General features: G+C 43.1%; 1 long non-coding RNA gene across 14 annotated transcripts in view; it reads left to right on the forward strand.

Moving 5' to 3' along the window:
• LOC111923745 (uncharacterized) overlaps positions 1–27,914 on the forward strand; it is a 114,905-nt gene that overhangs the window by 8,551 nt on the left and 78,440 nt on the right. For 4 of the 14 annotated variants that reach the window (XR_002861253.2, XR_015273882.1, XR_015273862.1 and 1 more), the window contains exon 3: positions 5,589–5,676. The exons of 8 other annotated variants lie outside the window; for them this stretch is intronic. This is a non-coding gene — a long non-coding RNA (uncharacterized LOC111923745). Of the gene's footprint in view, positions 1–5,588; positions 5,677–7,900; positions 8,102–9,446; positions 9,573–12,256; positions 15,023–27,914 lie in introns of all 14 variants that reach the window. 2 more of the 14 variants (XR_015273872.1, XR_015273878.1) reach the window with 2 other exon arrangements.

Raw genomic sequence — 27,914 nt, forward strand, 5'->3', positions numbered from 1 at the left:
CCTGAGAGAATAATTAGCAATAAATTATTCTACTACACAATTGTATTTTTTTTCCCTGTTTGTTAATTATCTTCAGCCAACTTATAAAATGTGTCAGCACTAAAAGAATTATTCACAAATAGTTACTTGACAAATAGTTTGAAAGGGTGCTGGCAGGTGCTATGGAGGTGGCATGTTCCCCGCCTGGAGGAAGGCCAACAGGGTCACACCCTGGTGGAGAGTGGGCAGGACACATGGTATTGGGCTAACCTTGGTGTGTCGAAGAGGTTCCTCTTGGCCACACACAGTTTCTGTTCCTTTTAGCTCCAAGGTGCCCTCCTGATACCCCCAAAAATCCCCAGGTAGGCAGCAGCAGACTAGTTGTGAGGTTTTAGAGAATGCAAGCTGCCACTTGTTTGCTCAGAAGAAAAAAACCTTAGTTGGGGTGTGTTAATATCAAGCTCTCAAGACCACCAAACTGAAACAAATTATCCCTGGGACAGGAAGAAGTTGGTGTTATTTCAGAGGGGTGACAGTACCATGAAATAGCTTCAAATGGTGACTCAGCCAGGTTGTGACTTCTTTTTTTTTCCTTTTTTTTGTTTTTGGCAAAAGTGTTCTTTATGTACTTCTGCCTCTTTTGTGCTGAGCCTAAAAATATGCATGAAAAAAGATGGAAAAACAACATGCTGATGATGTTTTGGTGGATATCTGTCTTGTAGAAGTCTGAGCTGAGATATTGGATTTGCACCACGAAGCGTTAAATTATCTCCTTTGCGTGTCAGCAATTATTCTCATGAATGAGAACTATCGGAGGAATCTGTCCACATCAAATTCAGGTCCAACTTTCTTCTTGTGTGAAGCACTGATATAAACCAGGATTACTGATCATTGCTGTTCTGCACAGTCAGTATACTACTTTTAAATTATGAGAAGCAAACTGTTCTTACAGTTATTTAATAGGTTCAGGTGATGCAATTTCTGCCTTGACAATATCTCAGAGGGGAAAATAAGTCTATAAAGAAACACTACTTCAATCAGAATTTGTTATTGTGCAATGGGACTTATGGGCAACATCTTAGTGGAGTCTGCCTGACTGTTTTAAAGCTCAGGATTTTGTGTGTACTGGATACAGTAACTTGTTGACTTTTGCTGTCCTTGTGTGTGTCCTTTCCCTAGGAGTATCTAAAAGTGTTGACCCAAAGGCCACTTTCTATAGTGGTAAAAGATAAGCCTGTTCCTATCTAGATTAATCTTTAAACTTCAGGGGCATAACTCAAGGAGGACAAAGATGTAATGTTAATGAAATGAGCTCAAGTACTGGCAATCAAGTTAATTCCTCAGGATATGTTTGATTGAGTATTACGCTGGCTAGTAAATAACCCTCCACCTGCACTGATTTCTTTTGAAATTTGTTTGCATAGTTCATGCTTAAGTGGATTTAAGATATCTTCAGAATAATCTTGACATGAAGAGGCTGCCAGAGGACAAGAACAGTCTTTCCTCATTGGTTTACTCATTCCACAGCTTGGAGAATCACAGCTAATTGGTACTGTTTCCATTTAATTACACATAATTTTTCTGTTTTGCTACCCAGTGAGCCAGGAGAGGAAAACAATACTCTGTCTACATGCAAATCTTCCAATCAACAATTTAAAACCCTTATGCTCCCAAATTTGTTCTCTTTATTTTAAAATGAAAATGTATGTGCTTGGGCAGGTTCTTACAAGTTTTCATTGACTGGGGTTACTGTCACTGATGCTCAGATCTGTAATTTAGTGCAAGAAGCTTCCCCCTCCCTTTCCCTGCACGCTGGGGCTCAGGGTCGACATTTAGACCTGATGTCAGTGTTCCCAGTTCCCATCCTTTTGGGATGAGGTGCCCCGCACAGAATAGATGTTCTGGTCCATGGGTTTCTTGTGCTTAGAAGTGAACTCCCTTCCCTGTTGTCCTGTCCCCTGTTCAGCCCCGTGCAGGAGTGGCTGTATCTGTGTTTTGGAGAATGCTCTGGTGCAGCTACCCGGAATGTTGCGTTGATTGCACCGGTTTGATGAAAAGTGCTGAGGCAAAGAGTAAATATAGAGGGACAGGGTGGGAAAGTTAGAGGCTTCAGAGGAGAGTTTTTAGAATTGATACTCCAAGGTAGAAGCCAACAGGAGTTTCCTGTGGACTTGGATGGAGCTCTTGGGTGAAGAAGAATTTTTGCATGGGTGAGGGGAATGTTGCTGGAGCCAGGCAGAAAAGATGTGTGTGTGTCCAGTTCCTCTTGGCAGCAGAGTCTGCAGAGGCCTATGCAGAGCTTTTGGAAAGAAAATTGGAAATGCTGTAGGGAGGAGGAAAGGGGGAAGGCTAGAAAGTATTTTTAGTAGAGAACTGCCCATGTTTCCACGAATGATGGCAAAGCCTTCCTGCTCTAGTTTGGAAAAGTAAATATTGGCTGTGGGAACAGTGCTCCAAATGCACTGAATCTGCTTTCCTAATGTTGGTGGGCTCAACCCTGTGGACCTGAGGCTTATGTTTGGTTAATCTAGATGCTTCAGCATATAGGAAGGCTAACTTTTGCCTTGCCATGCCTTTTTCTTTAGCCAGACACCAAGTATGCTCCCTGAGAAAAACCAGGCGATCTGTGTCCCAAGCAAGCCTTATACTGACTTGTACTGAAACTTTATGGTGAAGATCTGAAAGCTGATCCTACAATGTGAAAAAAATATGGAGGTTTTTAAAGAAACCATTGTCTAACGTCAACTGTGCTTTTTCTTTTTCATGAGAAACTTTTTCAGCACAAGTGGAGTGTAGAGTCCAGTTGTTTGGATGAAGGATGGGGTCTCCTGGCACTCTGTGTCAGAGAGGTGGGAAGTCACCAAGTGCTGTGGACCAGCTGCTCTCAGTGGGATTGTACTGTGTGGGACCTCCTCAGCTCCCATGGCCAGGACACCCTTTTGCCCTGGAGGCTGTGGCATCTCTCATATCTTTTTTTCCCTTCTGCTTCTGTTTTAAATTCTTGCAAACCCATCTGTTTGTACCAGGGCTGGTGACTAATGCAATAACTCTTATTAGGTCAAAATAGCTGAAATCATACGGCAATTACACATGCACGCTCACATGCACACAGAAGGGTTGTTCCCCCTGAGCCCCCCTTTTCCCATCTCTGGAACAAAACATTCCCTCACTGTTCCGAGGGCTGGAGCAGCTGCCCAGCTGGCAGGAGCAGAGATGTTAATGCTGTCAGTGAAAGGATGAGTCACTTTGCAAAAGTTATTTAGGAGGGTCACCCTTCTTGTCCCCTTTCCCCTCCAGCCACTGATCCTTTTGGGTTCATCAGATGCTGGAGGTCTGCACTGGCTGCTGCCCGCAGAGAGCACAATGAAGGCTTGTCAGGGCAAGAAGGCTCCTGATGAGAGTTATAAAAATGAGTAGTCCCATGTTTGACTGATCTGTTAGTCTCATGAAAAAAGCTTCTGCCTGTCTTGGAAGCATGTGATACCAGCTCCGAGGCTGCCTTTTTCTTTATTTCTGTGTGTGCTGGTTTTAAATTTTTTATTTTTTTAAAATTTTAAAAAAAGTTAATCAGAAGGGAATTCCCTTGTGTGAGAGGAAATGAGAAAGGAAAGATGTAAGGAGAACTGAAAACTGTAATGCAACTTTCTTTTGGTTCTTATTTTTTTGGAAATAGGTCGCTAAAAATCTGCCTTCTTCCTAGGAAAAAACAATTCCTTTAATTATTTTGGAGGATGCAGAGCTCTTCTAAGACCTGTCTCTAGCTGAGACCCCTTTTCATTACCTCAATCTTATCCTCTACCCATAAAATTGTAACTGATGTTTGCTGCCTCTCCAAACTCCTGTGGGACCACGCTGCCCCAGGAGCCAAATCTAGTGCACAAGCACTACTTTCTCCCTCAGTGAGAGCTTAGAAATGTGTTCCCAAGTCAGCACCAGGTTGGTCATAGGGCAAACTTGGCTTGTTTACTTTCTCAGCTGGGAAAAGCTCTGACTTTTGTAAAGATAATGTTTGAAAGAAAGCTGGAGGCCAGCTGTGGTGAAGGCTGGTATTGGTGTGGTTATTGTAGTTTTGTTTATTAGATATGTTCTCAAAGAGATAAAATAAAGGTCTGTTTATTCTGACCATTTTCTATGTTTTCAATTCTCCCTCTTGACCTGAAATTGCTGAGTGGCTGCCATGGCTGTGCCCATGCACTCTCAATGAGTATGCAGTGATGGAGAGCAAACCCTGCAGTTCCCCTTCCAGAGAGCATGGCCCTCAGGCAAGAGTTGTGCCCAACAGGTGTGGTGTCCCCTGCATGGCCTAAACCCTCTTAGGTGAGGATGCCACCCTGCAGAGTTCTGGTTGCCAATGCTAAAACTGAGCTGTTGCTGGGGTCATGCTGATGAGGGGGGACTGGAAGTTGTTCTGGCCTCTTCTGTGATTTTTCAATGTGTAAAGTTACCATGTGCATGAGATGCATGGATCATCTTCTGTGTCCTCCTCCTTGAGTCTGTGAGAGGCTGCTGAGAGCTTTCTATCACTTCTTAAAGTCAGTAGTTTCTCCATCTTCTAATGTGTGTCAGCAAGTCTGCATTGACTGCTAGGAGTGATTCCTTGATCCTCATTTCAAGTCATTGGTTTGGAAATTATAGGAATATTTCCTGTCGTTGCTTTGGAAATTATAGGAATATTTTTTAAATTTAGTAGAGGGAGAAAGAAGAAAAAAAGACAAAAATTTTTTGAGAAGAGTCAGGCATCCCTGCTGACAATAGTTCTGGCTGGATAGAGGAATAAAATTCTAAATCAAATCTTTTGTTGCTTTTAACACTTAAAATGTTTTGACACTTCTCATCATTCCTTTAGAAATGTTTCTCATCACTTCTTAAGTGATCTGCTCATGACAGACAGGCATGCAGTCCCTTTCAGGCGGTGCCACAAACGGAGAAGCGCTGGCTCACAGTGCTGATGTGGCAGAGACTTCCACTGATAGCCAGTTGCATGTTCCCTTCTGAGCACCCTATACCCTTGCTTGAACAGCTAAATCGAGCTGGTTAATCCTACAATTAGCTTATTTTATTTTTTTTCTTCTGGGTGATCTGATGCTGCCATAAGAAAAAAAGTTATTCCTTATTTCTAAAAGCCAGAAAAGTGTGTGCATGTGTGCCTGTGTGTACGCATTTTCCCTCTTTTCCTCCCTCTGTGCAGCTTTCCCCTGGGGTACAGAGGTGACTGTTTAATTTGGTAGATAAATTGAAATTCTGGTGTTAGAAAATGGCAGGCAACCTAGTTAAGCAAACTTGCAAACGTAAGTGGGAAAGAAGGGTCTCTTGATGAAATTAAATTAATATCTTTTTGAGATAATATGTTCCCTTCCTTGCTACCTCCCTGGAACGATACCCGTAAGCTGACCATGAAATAACAAGTGACTAAGTGTGCTGACAGAAGAAATACAAACCCAGAATACTCATCAGTGGCAAACCAGCCTCGTGGCATTGTGTGGATGCCTAATTGGCCCCATGTAAAATACCAAATTAAGCCTGAGTATTCAGATTAGAGGACTAAAATAGCTTCTATCAGAAGTTTATTCTGTTCTCTGATATTTTTGTCCTATTTTCAACCTTTATAGAGGTGACACATCCCTGCTCAGCGTTACTGGCTGCGTATTGTCAGTCTGGAGTACTGGCGCTCCATCTGTGAGCTCCGGCTAGCAGCAGGTACTGTAAATCATAGAGATTCATGACAAGGCTATGAAGTTTTCTGAAGGACAAATCCCACTATCTGTGTAGAAAATTACTGTATCTAGTAACCAGGAGTGGTCTTTGGTTTGTTAAACGCTGCTGAGGTGTGTTTGGTGATGCTTTAACCATCGTGAATCAAATGCACAGAAGCCAAAAGTGTATTCATGTATGTTCTGTGACTCCCATTCTCCTCATGTGTTCACTTTCACACTCATACATAGATTGCCTGCAGAAGAACTGAGCTGATATGGAGCGTTGGTCTGTTCCAAGGTTTTCTTATAGATTTGGGAATGGAGAAGGTAGAGCCACCCAAAAGCTACAGAGTGTACTGGCTTGAATGGGAAGGACAAGACATATTGGGTCCAGTACCTAAATAGCCACAGTCAGGAAGTCTTCCAGTCTGTGATGACACAGGCTGCTTTGTGGTGATATCAGTCCTTGGAGACTCAGCTTGGCTACTTTGGAAGCAGGTGCAATTTGGATTCAGATGTGCATATTTTGCACAGGTTTTTGGATCTGTTCTTCCCAATATTGTAGTCTTAGGATGTCCTATGGGATGCCAGTAGATGAGTGGTCACAGATGGTGGAGACTGACGGTAGGAGCTTTTGGGATTTAGGAGGAAGCTAATGGTGACCAACAGGGTGAAAATGGTTAAGCAAAGGGACCTGCCCAAGAGAATAAAGCAGCAGCAGCCCCAGGTGAGTGGTTCTCACTCTAGGATGTGGTGGAAAAGTGCTTAAGGTAGATAAGTTCTTGTGAATCAAATGCAGCAAAGCCCAGTCAATGCAAACTCTACAGTGCTGATGGTCAGAGCATGTCTTTACATGATGTGTGTGGGACAGCCAGTGCTGGTTGAGGTGGGAAGAAGGGGTGTGACTGGGAAGGGGGAAGCCTTGGGGGCTCTCTGTACAGCCTCTGCTTGTGCAACCCTGCTCCATCTCCTTGACTTCAGATGGTGTGCAGAAACACCCTTGGACTAATATGGATGTACTCAACAACCATCTGCAGGGAACTGTGCCTGGAGAAACTGCCCTGGCACATCCCTCAGTACATCCCTGGGACATCTGTGAGTGCCTAGCTTCATCCTCTGTATTTCCAGCTCTTCACATGAATTCTTGAGGGAGACGAGAAATGAAGCTATTCCTAGAAATTCCACTGCAGTTACATGTCTTTTTTCCTTAACTGGCGGACTCGTCCTTGCTTCTTTTTGGTGCCAATGTTAACACGTCTTTTGGCTGTTAAGGGTAGTTTTTAGACTTGTTTAGAAGAATCTCCTCCCTTTTCCCGGTGTGCCACTTGCTGTGCTCTGGGGAAGGGTGCAGGCCCACAGCTGTTGAGTATTTCTCTTTGTAGGCTTTTGAGTCAATACATTTCTGTCCCAGTAAGAACCTGGGATCAGCCCAGAGCAGCACCATGGTGCAGAGAACAGCAAATGCATTGCAAATGGTTTCTGTGCAGTGCCTGTGCTGTATGGGGCACTCTAAGTAATGAAGCATTATTTTGGCTGTAGGGCACTTGTTTACTGCCTGGTATAAAGACTGTGCATTAAGCCAGGAGAGAAGGGCATTTAGGTGTGTTCTTATGCATCAAATCTTGCTTGGGCTGCCTTGCCATTCTATGCAAGGCTTCCATACAAAATATGGTTCTGTCCTTGGTGTGCCTGCCTTTGTGCTCTTGAAAACAGGAGAGAGATGTGCCTCCTTTAGGGCTGGCCCTGCTCCAGATTTCCTGGAGCCTCTGATGTGCCCCACAGAGCACCCTTGCTACCACTGAGCGGTGCTGTTAATGCTTCTGGCACCAAAATACAGGTGGTGACTTCTGCTTCTTCCTTCCCCCTCGACCATGAAGGGGGAAGGTAAAAAAAAAAATCAATATATATATGTAAAAACCTGAAAAGTATATGTGTGGAAGGAGAAAATTTCCCAGGTCAGTTTGGGATCAACCTGCTTCCCACCCTGCTGCCTGGGGGACTGATTTCAGTGGTGATGCCTTTGGCACCATGCCTGACAGCAGCCATTCTCTTCAGTTTGCTGCTCCTAAAACACACTTTGGGCAAACTGTTTCTGAGCCCAGTTCATAAGAGTGTCCTCACTTAGGACAGAATTTAATTGCATGCTGGAGTCAAACTGAGATTGAGTGGGATTTGAGTGAAGCTTAAATAGAGGGAATATACAGTCAATACCTGGATCTCATTTACAGGTTGTAACTGCCCTGTTGCATCAAGCAAGACCTGCAGCTGAGGCAGACCTGGTCCCTCTCTAATGTTAGCAGCTGGATACAAGGACTGCAAGTGGGACTGGCTACCCCTGTTAGGGCAGGAGTTTGGATTTTGTTCACCCTGCACCCTGAGTACATCAGTGATGTGCAGGCAGGAGTGATTATCTCCATCCAGCTGCACAGGTCTGTCTCTGGAGCCTGTTTTAGCTGAGGTGTTATCTCTGGACACACAGATATGATCCTGGAGGGTCTCCAGAGAGAGACCAGAGCTGTGGCTTTTGAGGGGGGAGGATGTAGAGTGGGATGGGAGCCCTGCACAGGACCCGTGTTTGGGTTGCTGCAGGAATGGGCAATACAAAGTAAGCTCTTTTCCTTGTCCTTGTTCCCACAGAGATTTCATAGAGGCTTGGTGCTGTTGATTTCCTTTTCCTAATGCAGCGGGAACTTCAGGCCCCTGGGGACTCAGTGTGTGTGTCAGAAATCAAAGGAAGGGTGTGGGAAATATGGTTTCTCCAGTATGTCCCTGCCTGGGAAGTACTTCCACAAGGCCTGTTTGGCTGTTCTCATCCCAGACCATGAGAGATAAACTGCTTTCCTCCCATTTGAGTAGCTCCAGGTGGTTTAAGATTGACTCTAAGTGCAAAGGGTGAGACTCTGGCTTTGCACATTGCATAGGTGGGCTTAAGTTAGGGTGGCTCATTGCCAAGGACAGGGAGGTTTGAAAGGGTGTTTGCTGTGTTTTGGCATCTGGTATCAGAAATGTATTGTGGTCAAAACAAGTAATTTTCTCTTCAGAGGAGTAAGCCCAAGAAGCCTGTCTAGCAAACTTGTCCACTTCTGTGGGGTTTTGTTCTTAATTTCAACAAGTAAGTTGAAGAAAAGTAAGTGTGGACCTCACAGAACTCTGGTTGGAGAAAGCATGCAATTCCACCGATGAAGCAGTGTTTCCTAAAATAACAGCTTCGGGAACCTCTGCAATCTGTTTCCCTGTCTCATTCCATTTTACAAGAACTGAGGAGTCTTTCAGCATTGTGAGGGAAGGCTGCGAAATAGCAACCAGAACAAGAGTGCCTCAGTCTCTCACACTCTATCTGGGGACCTATTGGGCTATTATTAGCAGGGGATGCCAGATACATTCTGTAAATATTTGAGAAGCCCTGTGAAGACACATGCTCTTTTATGAGTCCCTCAGTCGTTAAACCCAGGCAAAATGCAACAGAAGAGCCGGAGCAGTTCACACTTATCACCCTGTTTTTTTCTTGTCTGTGGAAGGAAATGCTCTTGGATGCCTCTTGGGTCAAGGCTGAAAATTCTGTCCCTAATTCTTGGCAGAGAGGGTGTATTTGCAAGTGGAGAATGGACAGCAGGGCTGCTGATCCCCTGAGCTGGCACATGGGGGTCTCCTGGCACACAGCTCGTGTGCTGGGGTCTGGGAGGTGCTCTGAAAGGTCACCGGGATCCTCTAGCGTACTGCGAGGTACCACCTTCTGGGGGTGATTTCCTTACATCTTGTCCTCCTTCGGAGCAGGGGTGACCCGCAATCTCTGTTTCCATCGCTAGAGGGAGGAAAACTACACGGAATTACCGCGATCTCCGGTCTCTGCTCCGTCCCTCCACTCCAGGCGGGAGAGCAGATGCTCTTAGGACCTAATAGGTGAGGAACATGTAGAATTGTAGCAGATGGGCTGTTTTCCTTCGACAGAATTTAATGAAAAAATGAAACCTAATCTTTAACAAAAGCAGATAGCATTTATTTATTTATTTATTTATTTTGTATTCTTGAAGCACTGCACCACAGGAGCCTCTTCTTTTTTATTGAAAACAGCAAATTGAAATTAGTTTAAGAGAAAGATGATGGCAATTTCAACCTAGGAATGGGAACATGGTTGTAAAGACAACCTGATCCCATGGAAAGTACTGGAGAACAACTTCCCTTTGCTTCCAGAACCTATTTAATGAAACCTGGTAGCTCTTTACCAATATGCCCTAGACTTGTGATTATGAAAATTACCTAAGGTCAGCTTTGTCTCCAGAATGGCACTGAGTAGCTACGCTGTTTTTACCTCCATCTGTGATTAAGGGGACCATCCATTTTCTCTAAAAGATGTGGTTTGGTTAAATTAGACATCTCAGAATGAGCTACTGTCCCTGTAAGAGGAGAGCAAAATGTGCATCTCTGCTATAGACTTTTTTATGATGGCCACGGTCATAGCACCATGCTGTAAAGTGCTGCAGGCAAAGGTGTTGCCATCTCTTGGAAGATATGCTTGTGAGGGGGTGCTCTTGAGGGATGGCAGCAGACTTTTTTTAATAACGTTTAAAATGAAAGAAAAAAGGTAAGTCAGTTCATTGCAGGATGGAAGTAATAGTAATAAAACCAGTAAGTAACATAATAATAAAAACAGGAAGCAAAACTGACCAAGAATGAATATGGCTGTAGCCTGTCTGTTGCTCAAGCTTGAACAGATAAAAATCAGAGACACTAAGAAGTCAATAGAAAAGGCACATGTGTGGGTTTTCCCTTATTTTTTTCGTTTGAAATTTACTTATATGTTTAAGTGCAAGCTATTATGTGTTTTTGGTAGGAGTAGAAATCAAACAAAAAATAGTCAGCATTTTTTTCCTTTCCTAATGAAAGGAGGCAGAAATGGTGCAGGACTCTAACTCCAGAGAAAATTAAAAGATGGAACTATAATGAGATTCTTAATGTGTGACTCAGAGGTGGTCACACTTGTAAGTGTCTGGGTCATTATCAGGAGGGGAAAAGGACAGGGTAGAACTGTTCTGAACATGCACCCCCTCCTTCCTCCCGCCTTTTATCTTTCGATGCAAAAAGAAATGCGCACATCCGCGTTGTGCAAAATGTGGCTTCTGGCAGTGAAAACAGCATGAAAGGGCTGAAACAGCAGCAGATCCCTGTAGGACAGGACAGGGGGGTATTGGGCTGTGCTCCGGGCTCAGCCTTCCTTGGGGAAAGCCTTGTCTGGCTGCAGTGCTGGATGGGGCTGGCAGTGGTGGAGAAGAGGCAAATTTCTTCATCCAAAGCCCGTCCGAGCATTGCCGGTGCTCGGGAGGAGAGGATGGGTTCCAGGAGGGGATGAGTGCCCAAGAGGAGGGTGTGCCAAAAAGATGTGGCTGGCAGCGGAGCAGCTGGCCTCTGCTGCTAACTCAGATTGGCTTGCCCTGGAGGATCCTAATTACAGCACAACTGCTGTCTCCATAATCGCTGCGGCAGGAGCAGCGCGGGCCATAAGGCACTGAAAGGGACCTGGATGTGGCAGAGGAAGATTATCAGAGTTACTGCGCTCTGTCCTGGCCATTGAGTTGCACAAAACCTGCCAGATGTCAGGGAGGAAGAAATGGGTCATCCTCAGCATAGGCTATTGCAAATAATGTCATTGACTGCTTAAATATGAACAGTGTGATTGCACAGCGGGTTATGCCTCACAGAGAGAATTTGTGGGGAAAGCTTTGGAAATGCAATGAGTCTGCTTGGGCACTTGGGTCTGACTTGCAAAGCAGCAGTTACTTCTGTGGCTGGTGTTGGATGGGAATAACAAAAGATGCTCAGACAACTCTTGGTAGCCGTGTCAGATGTTCCCTGTGTACCAGGAACGCTGGCCCTCACCCACCCGCACCATCCGCTGACAAATGAAATCATCCTTGACAAAACTTGGGCCTGGCAATTATCAAGAAGAGCAGTGATGAGCAATAAGAAAACTATGCTTTAGGATGTGAATGTTATTATTTTTTGTTTCCTGGTATATTTCCAAGGTCAGCTTCTTCAGATATATTTTGAAATCAAAATAGTAAGCTCAGACAACAAGCATTCAGGGGGAATGCATCAAAGCAGATGTGATTTTTGTAGTATGGACAGTGTGCTGGCAACTGGAAATTTCTGCTCATGCCTGTTGCATTTAGGATCTAGGGTAGGAGTTGCTCCCATCACTTCGTTTACAAGACAGAAGAATCAAAGATTTTACAATGCTCTTTTTGGAAGTGCTCCCTCAGAAAAGGACTGTGAAATGTTAAACCTCATCTTTGACTTTCAGGCAAAGTGTTCCCTGAGTGGAAAATCTGGTGCTTAGTCCCTAGATGGAAATAAGGGAAGCGGGGTGCAGGTAAAGTGTTATTCCCTGCATCCTCCCACTTGCTTCCCAGCAGAGGAGAGCCCCCGCCTGCTTCCCCACAGGCTGTGCCCAAAGCACACATTTTTCCCTTGCGCCAGACTTTAATCACATGCAATCACCTTATGGATAGCCGGGGCAGTAATGGTGATCTTAAACATTGCTGGATGCCTCACATTTGCTTTATCTAAGTCTGTTCACACTGTTGCAGCTTTTCTTGCTGGTGACGATGTGGCGGAGAAGGACAGAGTGAGAGAGCGAGATAGTGTGGAAGTGGGAGGCCGTGCCAAGGTGACGAGCTATTTTGCATTGGCATCTGATGGTGCTAATCAGGAGCCATGTACTTTAGAAGGTGTCTTTTGATAACGTGCTTTCATAATTTAACCCTCCTTATATTTTTGGATATATAATTTGTGTAGGGTTTACAACCTGAATCTGCTTAGGTGCCTCTGGTTTCTGACACAGCAGCAGCCTTTGAATCAGCGAGCGTCTGCTCTTGCTGCTTAATCTCTGAGGCAGCCAATTTGGGGACAGAAGGAGTCTTTACTTTATCTGCTCCAAACACACTTGTACTTTATTCCTTTGTATTGGGAAAACAGGGGAAAAAAAAAGAAGCAGAAAAAAAAAGGAAAGAAGTGCTGTGTGTGTGAGCACGTGTGTGTGTTTATATAGCATGGGAGACAGAGACTAAACTGAGCAAGTGTGGGAGGGTGAGAACCTTTATTGTGCAACAAACTGATGGCACCAAATATGCTGCATTTGTTGTGAGTTAAAAGGTTTATACAAAGATTTTCTTAGTAGTGTCTAAGATCTTAATAGGGTAATTAATCTTTCTAAGTGTTACTGCCAGATTATGGGATCAGCTATTACCCCTGGCTACAGAGTACTCCTTTGTGTGTTGCTATGAGCAGGACTAAGTGATGAGACTACTCCGTTTGCCAAACAAAGATATGGTTGCTGCTAGCTTGTTTATGTTTGAAATGTGTTTTCTGGTGCAGTAAGAGAAGGCTGCACCATTTCTTTGGGAATATTGGTGCCCTTTAAAATGAGTCTTATTAGGAGAAGAAGGACATGAAGTGCTGTAGAATTTCCAGAGCTTTATAGAAAAGTGCATATGTACTTTAAAAGACATAATGGTGAGTTGTTTGGTTTGACAATTTTTTTTTTTCCCAAGCAGGAAAATAAATAGATAGCTAATGTAATTGTGAGAAAGCAGCTGTAGGAATAGATAAAAAGTGGTCTCTACTTAAAAACTTCTGCATGGAATGTAGAAGCCAAACACTTTATTTGAGGAATTAAAATCCAAGTTGTGTTGCAGCAGGATAGGGTAGGACATAGAGGACACAGAAGAATTTTCTCAAGAAATAAGCTTTTCTCTATCCTGTTTATTCATAAGAGTGAGTCAAAACTAAAGGTTGTTTTATTTACTAGATAAGGGAACTTTTTTTCCAGTGACATTGCAGCCAGAGGGGCAGGGAGAAGAGGAAAAAGCAGCATATTACCCCATGGTTGTCAGTGTAAAAACAACTGGGTCATTCTGGAGAAATGTCTGCTTGGCCAAATTTTGACATCTCCTGTGCTGCTGAATGACCAACTTCTGATCAAGATCAGTATAAACTACTCTGTCCACATCATTTAGCCTGGTCTAGTGAAGGCTGTCACGTTCTTTAGTGACAATTAAGGAAAACTCCAAGTCCAGGCTTTAATACATAATATAGCTGGCTTGAACCTAGGATTACTTTTAAGCCATCCCAGAGAATCACCTGTAAGTGACTGTTCATCTGTGGACAGGTGTGCCACCATTGTGCAGTAACAATGGGGACACTGTCACAAGTTGGGATGAAATTCTTTGGGCTGGGTCAAGTTGCTGACTCCTCTCAGCACTTGGTGGGAGAACACACTCACAGGGTATGTGTGAGGAAACCTTTGCTTTGTGGCTGGAGAGGTGGTCAGTTTGGAGAAAGGCAAGGAAAAGGGTGGTGATGGAGGCTGGAGTAGGAGGAGGAGGGGAATTTGCCGCCTTCTGCCCTGCTGGAACAGTGATGTTGATGGCATGCTGCAAGCTTGGGGTTAACAGGGGCCTTCCCTTTATGAGAACAAATATACAGAGTCAGCTGGCACTGCCCACTTATCTCTGTGGCCCCCATGGGGTTGTGTGCTCTCTTTGTCTGCTCTACAATGGTTTACAACTGAGCAATGATGAAAAGGAGAAGCTGCAGAACCTTGTTCACCCTCTTCTCAGTCTCAGTGGGAAGTTTACATTTATACAAGGCTTGGAGAATCTTGAAAATGTGCCAAACCACCAGAATAAAGTCATAATGCTGCATCTTGGCATAGTGTTGAAGAAGACTCCCCCAGGGCACACTGTGTGCAAGTAGGAAGTAGGATTGAAGCAGGTGGTCAACCAGGCCTTCTAGATGTTTATTATAGACGGTGACGTATCCCAGCCTGGCTTTTCCCTAGATTGAGATGGTGAAATGCTGGCACTGCTGTCCTGGTAGGGCTTGTACAGTGCTGAGCTGCTCCTGGTGAGCCCATTTGGCTTCCTTTGTGGCTGCTCTTGCTGGCTGGCCACTTGTTAGGACCCAGGGAGGAGCATGATTTTGGGGATGCCTACCTGGTCCAGGAGGTCTGGTGAAAGAAGCTGCTTAGCTCAAGGTGGTGGGGAAATCACCAATTCCTCCCACTGGGCTGTGTCAGTGGGGCTGTTCACAAGGACAGAAAAGGAGGGGGATACTTATCCCACATCCCTAAGAGTGGTGATGGTTGAAAGCCCGCCACAACTTTCTAACCTGCTTCAGAGTTATCATCCTTGATTTAAGTGATTGGAGTATGCTTCCTAGGAATTAAATGTTTGCCTGAAAACTACATTGAGATTCTGGCTCCATCCTGGTGTTCCAGCACATGCAGAGCCTCGCGCCCTACACCTAGCACTGGGATTTCTCACTCTGAAATGCTGCAGAGATGTGCTCTTTTTGTAAGTAGCTGTCTTCATTGGTCAAATTACATTTACAGCTTTCTGCATTCGGTATTTGGGATGTAATTTGCTTTACAAATCTCAGTTTGATTCTAGAGGTGATATGCAACGTGAGATGCTAAAAACTCTGAAAGAAAGTCTTTGAAGATAATTACAGCTACCTTACCACAAAGAAGCTCTGAGAGTTATAAGGAAAAAACCCAAACAAAATCTATTAATGCAGAGTTAAGATCACCCAGTTTTAGTTGAGACCTTTCCAAATGGAAAATCCAGGAGGCACAGAATCAACATACATGCCAATAAAACATTGACTCTGGCCCCCTGGAGCTGGTGCTGCTCACTGGGAATTATCTGCAACCACTCCTGCTGCAGTCACTGTATTAGCTGGAGCAGTATTGAACGGTGGGAGGATTAGCTGCAGTTTGGCAGAGCTTGGAGAATAAAAGGAAAAAAAATTCAGGGTGGGTGAGAAGGGAAGCTGAATGCATGTACCTGTGTGTGTGTATGCATGTGGGGGAACTTCAGAATTTCACTTCAACACTGAGATGCAGTAGGGAGCTGTGCCTAGAAATGAGGTTTTTATGGTAAAAGGGCATAAGATAAAATTGACTTATTAGGTTTAGTGGTGGTGTGAGGTGCTGCTGTAGGCTGTGTGTCTGGGTGTGGGTTAGATGTGTGTAGCTTCCCTCTGGCACAGCACACCTGCAGTGCAGTTAGCACTGGCACAAGGAAGGGGTTGGATGTTGTCTCACTGTGGTCATCGGTGGCTGTCCTCCTTTCCTTGCATCTACAAAGTGTGTTCTTGGGGAACTGAGGTCAAGAAACTGTTGTGCAACTGAATTTTGTTATTTTCAAAAGATTGCTTATCCAGACTGATACATGCTGCTGGGCAGCCCAGGCTTTCTGATAGCAAAAATATTTGTCAGTGAATTTCCTAGGTTTATTCAATAGTAATAGAAATGGGTATTTTTAATATTTTTTTTTTTTGGTTTTTTTTTGATTGTTGTTGAAAATAATGGTGACTTAAGCAGTTGAAATTAACATATAGGTTTTTACTTGATATATATATCACTAAAAAGGAAATAGGGTGTCTTATGTTCAAGTGGTTGCATTTTTTTTTTCTTTTTAATGTAACAAAATCAATTGTTTTACTGTGTAATGGAAATTATAGTAGTGTTTTGAAATGTCTGTGGGCTAGCAGATGAGGAAAGGAATTCAAAATTGAGGTCTGTCTCTCCAAGTCCTCAGTACTTTTTCCTGTGGGGGCTGCAACAGGAGGCTGATACATCTCCATCCTGCCTCCCTGCACTTCAGGCAAGGTGTACTCTGAGTCGGCAGAGATTTCAGACCTCTTTGAAGACTGAACCTTTTAACAGGAAAGATTTCCTGGCCTGTGTGTGAGCCAAGCTGGCCCTCTGATATGTCAGATGCACCTGAACATCTTCTCTTATCCCTGCTTTTTGGCAAACCCGCAATAGGAGGAAAACGTTGCAATGAAGTGATAACATTATTTCAAGAAGGAGCTAAAAAAAGCTCCTGGGAGAGAAGGGATTTATTAACAAGTCATGGGACTGTGGTATGCCTCAGGCAACATTTCCAAACTGTTGCTCTCCAGAATTGGTCGCTATAATTATACTACTTCCCAAACAGAAAAGGACAACATAGGAAATTCATCTAATGTGGTATCATAGGTCTGAGCCTAGAAGCAGAACAAAATGGGTTATTGTAACATAATAGTAAAATAGGTGTGACTGCAGAATAGCGGGTCAAAGCAAACCTTCAGATGAGTAATTATTTCTTACTATCCTACTTGTTCTATTTCATCCTTAGGTATTTAATTACACAGTTTTCCTTTTCTCCTGTCCTAACATGCACCACCAGGCAATTTTTTTCCTTTGAGCCTTAGAAACAGTACGACTTGAGTGCTTTATTGGAACTGCTCTCCTAAAAATAAAACTTTGAACAATCTGAGCAGTGGTAGGACCAGATTTTGTAATTACGGCTTTGTCTGGAGGGTATAAGATGGATGAGAGTGTCCTTGTGCTGGGTGCTGCACCTTTTGTGTTAAGGCAGGAACTTAAAAGCAGTGGAGCTCTCAGGAAAGCCACTGTATTCTGTGCAACTTGCAGCCCTTGTTCAGAGTTAATTCCATCCTTTGAAATGGCTTAGGTGCAAGTTCAAATAGGATATTGCCTCAACACTGTCCCTATCTGGGAATGAGATGCTAACTTTTTCACTAGGATGTTCACTGGCTAAATGTAGTAAGTGGTGCCTCTGTGTTACTAGCCTGGAAAAATAGGACTCAAGTGTTTTCTTAAAAAACCCCCCAAAATCCCTGCCTGCTTAGGTGCTTACAATGTTCCTGTCATTTTAGTCTTCAAACGCCTACTACTCTAACTTCTCAGCTGATAGCACAGTTAAAAGTAAATCTCTCTCAAGCATTTTCCTCCCTCTGAGTAATAGCTAATCTAATAATAGTTTGACTCCTACCACTACAATAGCTCTCTCTTTGAAATGTGTAGAGGGAGGAGGCTAAAGGTTTCACCTCCTCTGTGGTCATCCCAAACTCCTCGGAAGTAGTGCAAGAGTACTGAACTTGGGCTCTGCACTGCTTGTGTGTCACCCTAAAGATGTTTTAGAGGTTTAAATGTTTCTCAGATTTGGCTATAAAAATTCCAAGCAACCAACCTTCCCCAGAAATACATGTCCCTTTCACTTTTTGTTATTTATTTTCCCTCTTGTGTTAATATTTCCCTTGTTAGTGTTTCTGCATGAGATCTATTTATTCATTTATTTTGTGCTTTTACATCAGCCCTAAATAATCTCCCTATTACCACAGGAAGCTGGCAACAGCCAGTCTGCAGCCTTTGGATAGTCAACTAATTAAGGGAAAAGCAGGTGTGGATGGGTCTATTGAGTCCATAAATAAGTGCCAAAAATTTAAGTTATTGGTCTGTGAGTGTTAACAGGTGGAGGACAGTTTTTATACCTTCAATGGAGAGAAAAAGAAGGGTTAGAGGAAATTGTTTCTTCCCCCATGATTTAAAAGCTCTTCAGTAATAAAATGTCTGTTCTCAAAAAAAAAAAAAAAAAAAAAAAAATCCTTGTCTTGTACATGTTTAGTCTTGAAGAATAATAAAGGTAGTGTAGGGGTTCTTATTTTCATTGACCTGGACTGGGTGATGAAATGGATGGTCTGCAAAGAAATAATTCATATTCTCAGCCTGACACTCAGAAACATAACTCACAAATGACTACAGATGTTAGTGCCTATTGTTCCTTTGCAGTTCTGTTTATAAATAAAACTTTCTCTGCCTTCAGTCAAATGCTCAAAATGTTCTAATCTGCAAAAAGCCTCTTCCCTCAGTGCTAAAGAAAAATATGATCTATTGAGCAAAGTATTATGTAAGGGATTTTGTGTCTAAGAATATATTCTCTCCTCACACTGATTTATCCTACTCCCCAATTTCTGTACTGGCTTTCTTCCTTTGTGCTTGATTTAGTAATTTATTCAAACACTTCTAACCAGGGGGCGTTTTTCACCAGGGTGCAGTGGCAAGAGACCACAAAAGCATTTCACAACATGTACAAAATACATTAAACCGCTTTCAGGATAGTATAACGTGATAGGATAATGTTAGAATTAAAACATGTAAACCAACCACCTACTAACTCGACTGGTTTCATTAATTTTGATCTGACTGATATAAAAGTCTTCCTCATAGATATGTATTAATCTTTTATGGGTTGTGTATAAATTTAAATGCAAGCAGTAAATGAATGCTTATACTAAAGCTTGCATATGTCAATCTGGGAAAAGCAAGGTGAGAGAAAAACCCAGCAGTCAGAATATGTGCATTGTTTACATTTTAAAAAACTCTGGGAGCATCTAATCAAGCTAACAAGTGTTGATCTGGAGAAGTAAGGAAGGGGACTTGTGGTCTGAGGCTTTTGGGAGGCACTGATGGTTTTGGGGACTTGAATTTCTGAATGTGTGTCTGGAAATCAGAATGGGACATTTGCCTTTCCCCTTTCTTTCTGCCTCTTAAATGCTTAGAGATGGGGAGGGGAAGGGTTTTTGAGATTAGATTGGTCACTGTGGATCATCTTTTAGTGTCAAGTCTGCTTCTCAGGTCACTCAATCATGTGCACGTGTGACCTCTGCCTGCTAAGCTATAGGATGCTCTGGCTTGGAAAGTGGGATGTTTATAACTTGTTTTTTGCCCCTGGTTCCTCTTTGTATAGTTAATGAGATATTCACTAGAGCAGGGATGGGGACAGGGTAACCAGCCTTCCCAGCTAAGTGTACTAATTAGTCTCTCTTTTTCTGTCTCTTAATGAATTCATACATATTCATTGGGAAGCAGAACAGCTCCAATAGGAGAGAATCAAGGAAATACTGAACACCCTGCAGCCCACCTGATGGTTATAACTTTCTCCTGATGGTTAGGGAGCATGGCTTAATTTCTTTGAAACAGGTGGAGGGAAGAAAAATGCTTTTTAGCCTCTAGGGTGAATACTCTGACCACTAGACAATTACAGGAAAGAGTCTGGTCTCCTTTTGCAGCATGTGTGTGTGCTCATCCTCACTTCTGATCTTCTTGCACTTGCAAGTGCCTTAAATACAAACTTTTTTCAAACTGGATCTGAAGAAAAGGTTTGGCTTGCACTTGTTTCCTAAGCAAAATAAATCTCAATTTTAAAAGCTGATCTAGAACAGTTAAATATTTCCCTTCCTTATACTGCCCCAGAAATATTTCCTTGGTTTGATAAAGCTACGAGGAATGAATTACTGATGTCATTTTACTGAAGTGCTTTTTAAAGCACTCAAACTCTACCCTGCTTTTGTATTTAATCCACGGGAACACTTATGTCTTGCCACACACAAAAAAATTGTCACTAGAACAGAAATTAATAAAAAAGACTTGAAGATAGGTGAGTAAGCATAGGCAGAGCGTACTGACAAAATCCATCCTGCTGATGTAAAGCTGGCTGTGAAATGGATGCTAAAAATAAACCTCAATTCTAAAAGTCAGTTCTGACAGACCTGGGTCCTGTTTCTCTCTGTAACATAATTTGCCACAATCTGTGGGCTGATGTTGCAGTAAATTAGGTTCGTGATACTTACTGTTAATGAGTCACTGAATAAATACATCTGTATAAATTAGCCCGCAATTTGCCTGTTGCAAAAATAAACAGTTTTGATTTCCTGTGTGAACAGCATGGCAAGCATTGTACACATGTAGTTTTGCTAAACACTGAAGATGTTAAACTGTGGGAAGAGAAAGTGTTCACGAACAGGTACTTGAGTGGCATCTGGTGGGATACAGAGGTTCAACCCTACTCTGCATCCCACTAACTTGGAATGGGGATGTGTAAGGCAGGGTGGGGCAGGAGGGGTCAGAACAAAGATCTGAGAATCAAGGCCCCGAGGTCTTTAGAGCTATCATCTTGTTTTAAACTGGGTGTCCTCTGTGTCAGCATGTATGAGAACAGCAGCAATAAATTGTGTACCCAACAGCAGTTTCCAAGATGTCTTATGGTAGCATCGTGGCTTGAGCCTCATTGCACTAGATCCTGTGTAAGACCAAAGTAGGAAATGTTCCACTCAAAGTATTTTGCAGTTCAAGTCTGAGAAGATGTAATAATACTTGGAAGGAAGACAACAAAACCAGAAATGAGGACTTGGGTTTATATAGGCCAGATATTCACACAGTCACGGTAGATGCTCCTATGCTTCTTGTGTGTGTTTTTAATCTCCAAGTATGGTACTCCAAGTATTTTACAAGTTACCCAGTCTGGAAAAACTTGGCTACCTGTTTTTTTTTTCTTTGACAACCTCCCCCCCTGCCATGCAATAACTTCAGCTGATGATATATGGAAACAGAACTTAGTTCAATTCTCAGTCCTTGTGAGCTGAGTAGTGTGTTTAGCTGTGGAGCTGTGCTGCAATACAGAGAATAATCATATCATGTCAGTCTCCCTGAAATGGTTTTCTGTATTAAGCCCTGGGTCATTTCCAAGGGCTCCAAGGAGCTGCCTGTCTGCTGGCACTAGACACATGACCTTAGTGAAATGTCTCCTTCATATCTACAGGCTGTGATGTGTCACGCTGATACACATTTCTACCTTAACACTCAACAGCAGCTCCCCAATGTGACGATGTTTTTCTAATTCATAGATATCCAAGGAAATGGATGCCTGTGAAGTGTTAAGTCTTTTTGCCTAGCTGGTCTGATAAAATGGATATCCTCACAAAAAGTTATTAAACAAGTGGCTTATGATAGCATGCAGGAATAGGAACTTCAGTGCTTATTCCACCCCTGTCCTGCTGCAGACATTTCTTCTCGAGATGACTGACCATATGGTCAATTAAATAGACCTAAAGAATACTTAGGAATTTGTAGGGTCATTTTGGTGGCTTCTTTGGGTTGGAGATGACTTCAAATGCACCAAGTAAACTTTTGTCTGGTTAATACTATTCTGTACGGGTGGCATTTTCTTGGAAAAGAGTTATGAGCTTTTTATGCAGCCAACTTCTGTCTCTCCTGCCATCAAGCATGGTCCTTGCTTGTAGGCACACGATGCTGTGCTTCCTTGTCCTCTTTATGTCTGAGAATGCCACATGCAGGTGGTCAGGCTGGAATTTACTGTCTGGCTGCCAGCCCAGGGAACACGTGGACCCTGCTAGAGGATGCACTTGTCAGGATCCACCAGCACCAACCAGCAACCATTCACACAAAGCTTGCTTCTTTGTGAGTGCCCCAAGTGCTGTGTGGGAGGAGAAAGCTGAGGAGTGTATGGAAAGCACAGGATGAACTAATGAGCCAGCTATGCAGTGGGAAACCCTAATCTGACCAGGAGGAAACAGAGAGAGCAGGGCTACTTAAGCTTAACCTTTTAACAATGAGAAGCTTCTCTGAAAGTCTATTGTATACTGAAACAGTAATTATGAGGTTGTTTATTTTACACACGTGTATATACATATATGTGTGTGTATATATGCATACATATATATATGTATATGTACACCTGTACATGATCTATACATATCTCACTCAAGTCAATTTGATTCTGCAAACTAGTGAGCAAGCTTGTCCTTGATGGGAAATTTGTAAACTCATAGTGCTGGAGAGGTATTTGCCCTGCCAGGTTAGTGCCTCCAGGCTCCTTGCCTGATCAAGAGGAAGGCAGAAACTCATCCTATGTGCTAAAGCAGCAAAGTTAGAATTTTTTCTTCTGGTAATTTCCCTGTGGGAGGGCTTTTCTCTTGACAGAGATGGTCTTTTTGGTAAGAACTGAATAAATGCCCATGACAGGGAGATGTGAACTAGGAGAGGCCAATTTTTTCTGGTTTTGAGAAAAGTGTCTTTAAAGTTAAGCTCCTACCTCAGTGTTGAAAACAGACTCATGGCTTTTAGTCAGAAAGGAGGGCTCCTGGCTTTGCCCCCAGCTGCCAGCAGCAGGACCTGGAGAGGCTGCCCTGCTTGCTGCAGGGCAATCTGGGGGCCTGAGGCTGCACTGGCTTCCCCCTTGATACACCCTAAACCTTGGCTCCATTTCACAGCTCTTCATGGAAATGACTCCCTGTTCTGGGAGGGACTCAGTCTCTTCTCAAATGATAATGCAATCCAGACATGAATTGGCAGAAATGTCATGAGACTTCTTATTCTTGTGTATTTCCAGTGTGAATGCTCTCAAAATATCCTGGGAAGGCAGCCTTGGCATTTTTTCTGATGAACTGACACTGACCTGACAGCTTATTGTGGTTTCTTCCCCCAAAGACCGCTACATGGAAAAGAAACTGAAGAATCCCTTTCCCATCCCTAGTTTGTTTTCCAGTGGTACTTATATTAAAGGCTATCAGTTTTCTACACTGCATTTTAATAATTGCTGCTCTATCAAAACACAGTTGAACTCCACCTTTAAGCATATGCCAACATTGACTTAGAACATATCAACCTCTGAATCAGGTATAACATGCATTTTAGGAGGCTTAGTGCACAAGGGAGAAGAGGGCAAACAGGAGTTTAATATCCTTCTCTGAGCACAAATTCAGAGGGGTAACTTCCTCTCTCAATATATGGGCAGCTTAGGATGACTTATCTCCTTCAGTGTTGGCACCTAAATTTACCGCCTAGAGCTGGGCAAAGTGAATAGCTGTTGGTTATTACGTTTCTGTCTTGAGATGAGAGGATCCCTCTTCCTCTGCTTCCCCGTTTCCTCAGGTCACAGACAGGGACTCCTGATATATCCCGAATGATGGAGGGAGAAATAGTGTTTCACAGGCTTTTTCCAATTTTGTTTTCATATGTGAAGGAGCTACTGATATGGTACAAGAACAGTCACTGGCAAAAAGACTGAGGATGGTCTGAGGTCAAGTAGTGTTTCTGGAATCCTCTAACAACTGGGAAACACGAGTGCCTGATTTAGTGAGCTCCAATGTTGTACAGTGATGGAGAAAGACCTTAATACAGACCTTGGCTCCCACTGTGTATACTCTGCACATTTTAGGGGAAGGGAGGCTGATTTTGAATTCTCTTCCTAATCTAGACAAACTTTCCTAGGAAAGAGATCCTTGACAGTCAAAACCAAATAGGTGACTCAGGAAAGAAAATTACAATTCTTAACATGTCTGTCCAACATATTTATGAATGGGTACAACAAGGTAGGTGTGAGCAATTTAGCTGAAGTGTCACAGGAGAGCTGTAGTAGAATTAAGAACAAACACTGATCTTCAGCCCCATGGAACTGACCTTCCTGTGGGCTCTCTGTTTTCAGTCCCCGAACCAGAATGGCAGCATTTCATACCATGTAAACGCATCATTTTTCACAAGATGGAAGATATGAGGCACTGGAGAGCTGGATCTGATGGGGTTTTTTCTAGCTGTTTTTTGCTGGGGAGCTGACTTTGCTGCCTATCTCCTCTGGCCTTTCCTGGTGTTTCACCAGGGCCAGGTACCTCTGTGGTTCCTGGATGTTGATCTTTAGCCACCAACCACTGAGATGCCAGAGCAGATGGGATTGCTTCTCAGAGTGGAGCTTGAAGCTTCCTTCATGTTTCTGCCTCTCCCAAACACTTCTCAGTGTCAGGAATGCATCACCTATGGACAACTGAGTTGCTTCTTCCATGGATGAAAACCTGGGAGAGAAGCAGATGATCCTCATCCAGCTGATTTTGGGTTAGTGGCTGGGTTGAGGTAATAGTTTGTATGCACCTGGTACAAAGTCAAAAGTGTCACCGGGCCAAGCACATAATTTTTAAAGCAAACTCAACTTAGATGTGTTGTTAACATCTGGCAACCTGAATGTTTGTTCACAGAGAACTGAACTGCTGCTCACTTGTTAGAAAGACAGAAAACACAGTCAGTACTAAAGCTGTAAGAGCACTCCACTGGTAAAACATCCTAGCATGACAGGCACATCACAAATCTGTACCACAGAAGAGTTTGAAATACAGTGTGTAGAAGTATTTACAGGCCATGGAGATTCAGAAATATTGCTGACATGGTTGGGGGAATCAATACATGAGGGTAATTATGAAATGCCACTGCCTTCTGAGGCAAAAAATATTGGTCCCTATCCTACCCTAAGAGTACTTATTGTGGACCTTTATAACGTTTTGCTGAAAGCAGTGAAAAGTTCAAGGCATTTCTGTTCCTCAGTTGAGTTATCTAACTGGAGCCAGTATTAGCCTATAGAAATGTGTCCCTTTCTTCTAGCTCTTTTAGGGAAAAAAAAAAATCCTGGAAAGCAGGATTAATAAAGTGATAAATGATAGGAGAAAGGAATATTTAAAATGCAGAAAATTTAAAAATTGTAAAAACAGATCCTCAAATTTTCATGTAGTTCCAAGTTTGATTCTGGGAATGTAGGGATCAAAATGAAGTATGTAATTTAGAATTTCTTTTTTCTACTGGATTTCTATAGGTGTGATTTATATTTTCTTGTACTGAAGCAGCTGTACAGAGGAGAATTTCCCTGACAGTGTTTCAATATAGCCTCTGTTCATAGTTGCCAAGTGGATTTAGGTTTTTTTTCTTTCTTATTACTGGGGTGTGAATTATTATGTGGCCTGTCAAATATGTTGGAAATTTAACTATTTAACTCTTGTGAAGGAGAAGGAAACTCATCCCTGCAGTAAAGGTATGAGCAGGATGGAGCTGGAGGCAGATTGGCCTCCTCTGCTTTAAATGCTAAAACTCATCTGAACTGCAGTGACATGGTCTGTGGTTACTGCCTGGTGAGGTGCAGTCTGCAGAGAACAGGATCCATGGAAGCCATCTCAGATGGCTGAGAACATAATGAACAGCAGAGCAGCTCCTGTGGTCCTTGATCCATCTGTGACAGCCCAGCAGAAGCTGCAATAAGGTCACCTACCACCAGATTTGATGCTGCCCAGGCAAGATGGCACTGCAAGCCTGATGTAAATGGTGCCTCAGCAGAGAATCCTGAAGGGAAGCCATCTTCAGAGAGTGGGAAAAACAAAGCTGTTGCATGGACAGCCTTAGAAAAGAGGGAGTGAGTAACAGGCATGTGTTGCACTAGGTCTCTTTAGATGCTAGTTGGATGACAAGAAGTTACAGCAGAACCTGAGGGTTTGGAAGTAGCCAAGGAGGAAGAGCCAAAAAATCTGGAGGCAGCAGAAACTGAGTTTCTGCTAGCACCAGAGACCAGTCGACCCAGCCCAAGCATATTGTTACTGTTTTATTAAAAGGGTTGATTTGGAGAATGTTGTGTTTGCAATTCAGCATCATGCCTTGGAGCCTTGATTTTAAGCCTTTATTTATATGCTTAATTGTTGCTATGGAAATTCAATATTTAAAGAGGTAATTATTGCTGATCTTGTTGCATGTGTCCATTTCTGATGTCCAGCTGTTAGCTCTTTAGCTCCAGTCTAGCAGATTAATTACTACTATTGATTACTTTGAGCTTCTCTCTTCACACCTGCAGTCTGTGTAATTAGCCAGTGGCCTCCTCTGAAAATTAGGAGCAGTTTCATTTTGGCACCTTGCCACTTCTCAGCCATGTGCCTTACACTGATGAACAAAAGCAAAGCTATTTTAAATAGAGATATCCAGGCAATGAACTCTTTGTATTTTTGAGCTATCTGTGGGTAACTCAAATTACTCTATGTTAGTAAATATTGCACCCCATTGGAAGACCCCTGATAATAAAAAGAAAAAAATAATTCCAAAGTCCCGGTATTTGTTTTGTCTGCCCACTAGTCAGTAAATGCTGTCCTGGCTATTTGAAGTTTATTGTCCACAGTGCTTTTTTTCACTAAGTGGGACCCAACTCTCTGAGTGCAGTAATTTCTCCTTTCAACCTTTTTTCCTGAAGTGGAGTTTTCCTTTCTCTGGTGTATGTGACAGATTTCCTGTTGTTCTTACTGGATGTTTCCAGGGCGCATCAGAGGAACTTCAAGTAGGAGGGCAGGAGGTGTGTGTGTGTACCCAAAAGGCCCTCATCCATCCTCTCTCTTCCCAAGCACTGTGTTTGTCTGTTTTCCAGTGGCCACTCAAGGCTCTTCTTGGGAAGGCACATCTGTGCCACATTCCCCTCTCTGCACATCACAAACGCAAAGACTAAGTGTTCAAAGGCTCTATTTTAAGAAACAAAATATAATTCTTCTGCCACCAGAGTCATGGCTTTCTCCTCTCAAAAAAAGACAAGCCTTTTCTTTACATTTGCTCGGTAGCTAATCACAGGTCATGCCAACACTGATTTTGACATAAGTAGTGTGCTGGGTGGAAATGAGAGCATGGGGACAGCTCTGTCTTTGCTCTCTCTGGGCGAGCATCCAGTTGAGATTTATAGCAGACCAATGGCACTCCAAAAGCACAATACAGGTGGCCTGTGAAGCGAAGTGTGCTGAAATTCAGTGTTCAGGAACTGACTTTAGTATTAATGCTGCATGACTGGATGCTGTCCACATATTAGCAGTTTAACGTGCCATGATTCAGGGTTGTGAGTCTCCAGAGCCAAGGCAGCAGTGAAGGCTCTCTCTGCTTCATGGGTCAAACACCACCCTGAAAGTCGTAGTGAAGTTCAGGGGAAGAGAAGAGGCTCATCCCCTTTCTGGTCGGATAAAGTAGTTGCTGTACACTGTTTGCTACAGCACTGGCCTCCAGACCAGAAGGTCCCCAGCTGGAATCTCATCACCGCCACTGTTTCTAGATTAAATTCTAAATTGTGTACTGTCATTTGGAGGCCTTCTGTGCAGGGTCTCACTGAGTCACCAGTTATTAGGAATGCCTCCTATTATCGCAGCCCTAAAAGCTATTTGAACAGAAGCCTAATGTGACTGTGATTTCCAAGGACCATTTGCTGTTATTGCAGCTCTGCTTTGCTGTGAGTGAGAAACAAACCAAAGTTGCTTTCAGATCACATGAAAGGGAGGGACAGGGAAGCAGTGGAGCTGGAGTGACATTCAAGCTGCCAACAAATGTAAATTCTCCAAAAATAAACAATGTTTTTATTAACTAAAGCAGGGCCATTTCTAATGCAAGAGAACTATCAGGTGGTTTTTCTTCAAGCAGGCATATTTTGAAATTCTTCTTTCCTTTCCAAGTAGCTGAAAAATTAGCTGCCAAAGAAGTGTGCAGAACCCGGGCACTGTCATACCTCATGGGCCAGAAGAACCTTCTCCTCCGTAGAGGAGGAAGACATAGCACAAAGGCAATTGCCTGCTCTCTGGGAGAGGAAGGCAGTAACTTGTGTGCACAGAATGGGAAACTACAAATGCAAATAGTATTCAAAAGACACTCAGTAGCATGTCAGAAATCTATATAATATGGGAGAGTCTGGAGACTGAACAATACAGTTTGTGGGCTGGGTTTCAGAGCAGTCCTGATTCTACTTTATTGCTGACTCTTTCTAAGACTTCTTA

Source organism: Cyanistes caeruleus, chromosome 1 (assembly GCF_971803275.1).
Source record: "Cyanistes caeruleus chromosome 1, bCyaCae1.hap1.1, whole genome shotgun sequence".
Lineage (NCBI taxonomy): Eukaryota > Metazoa > Chordata > Aves > Passeriformes > Paridae > Cyanistes > Cyanistes caeruleus.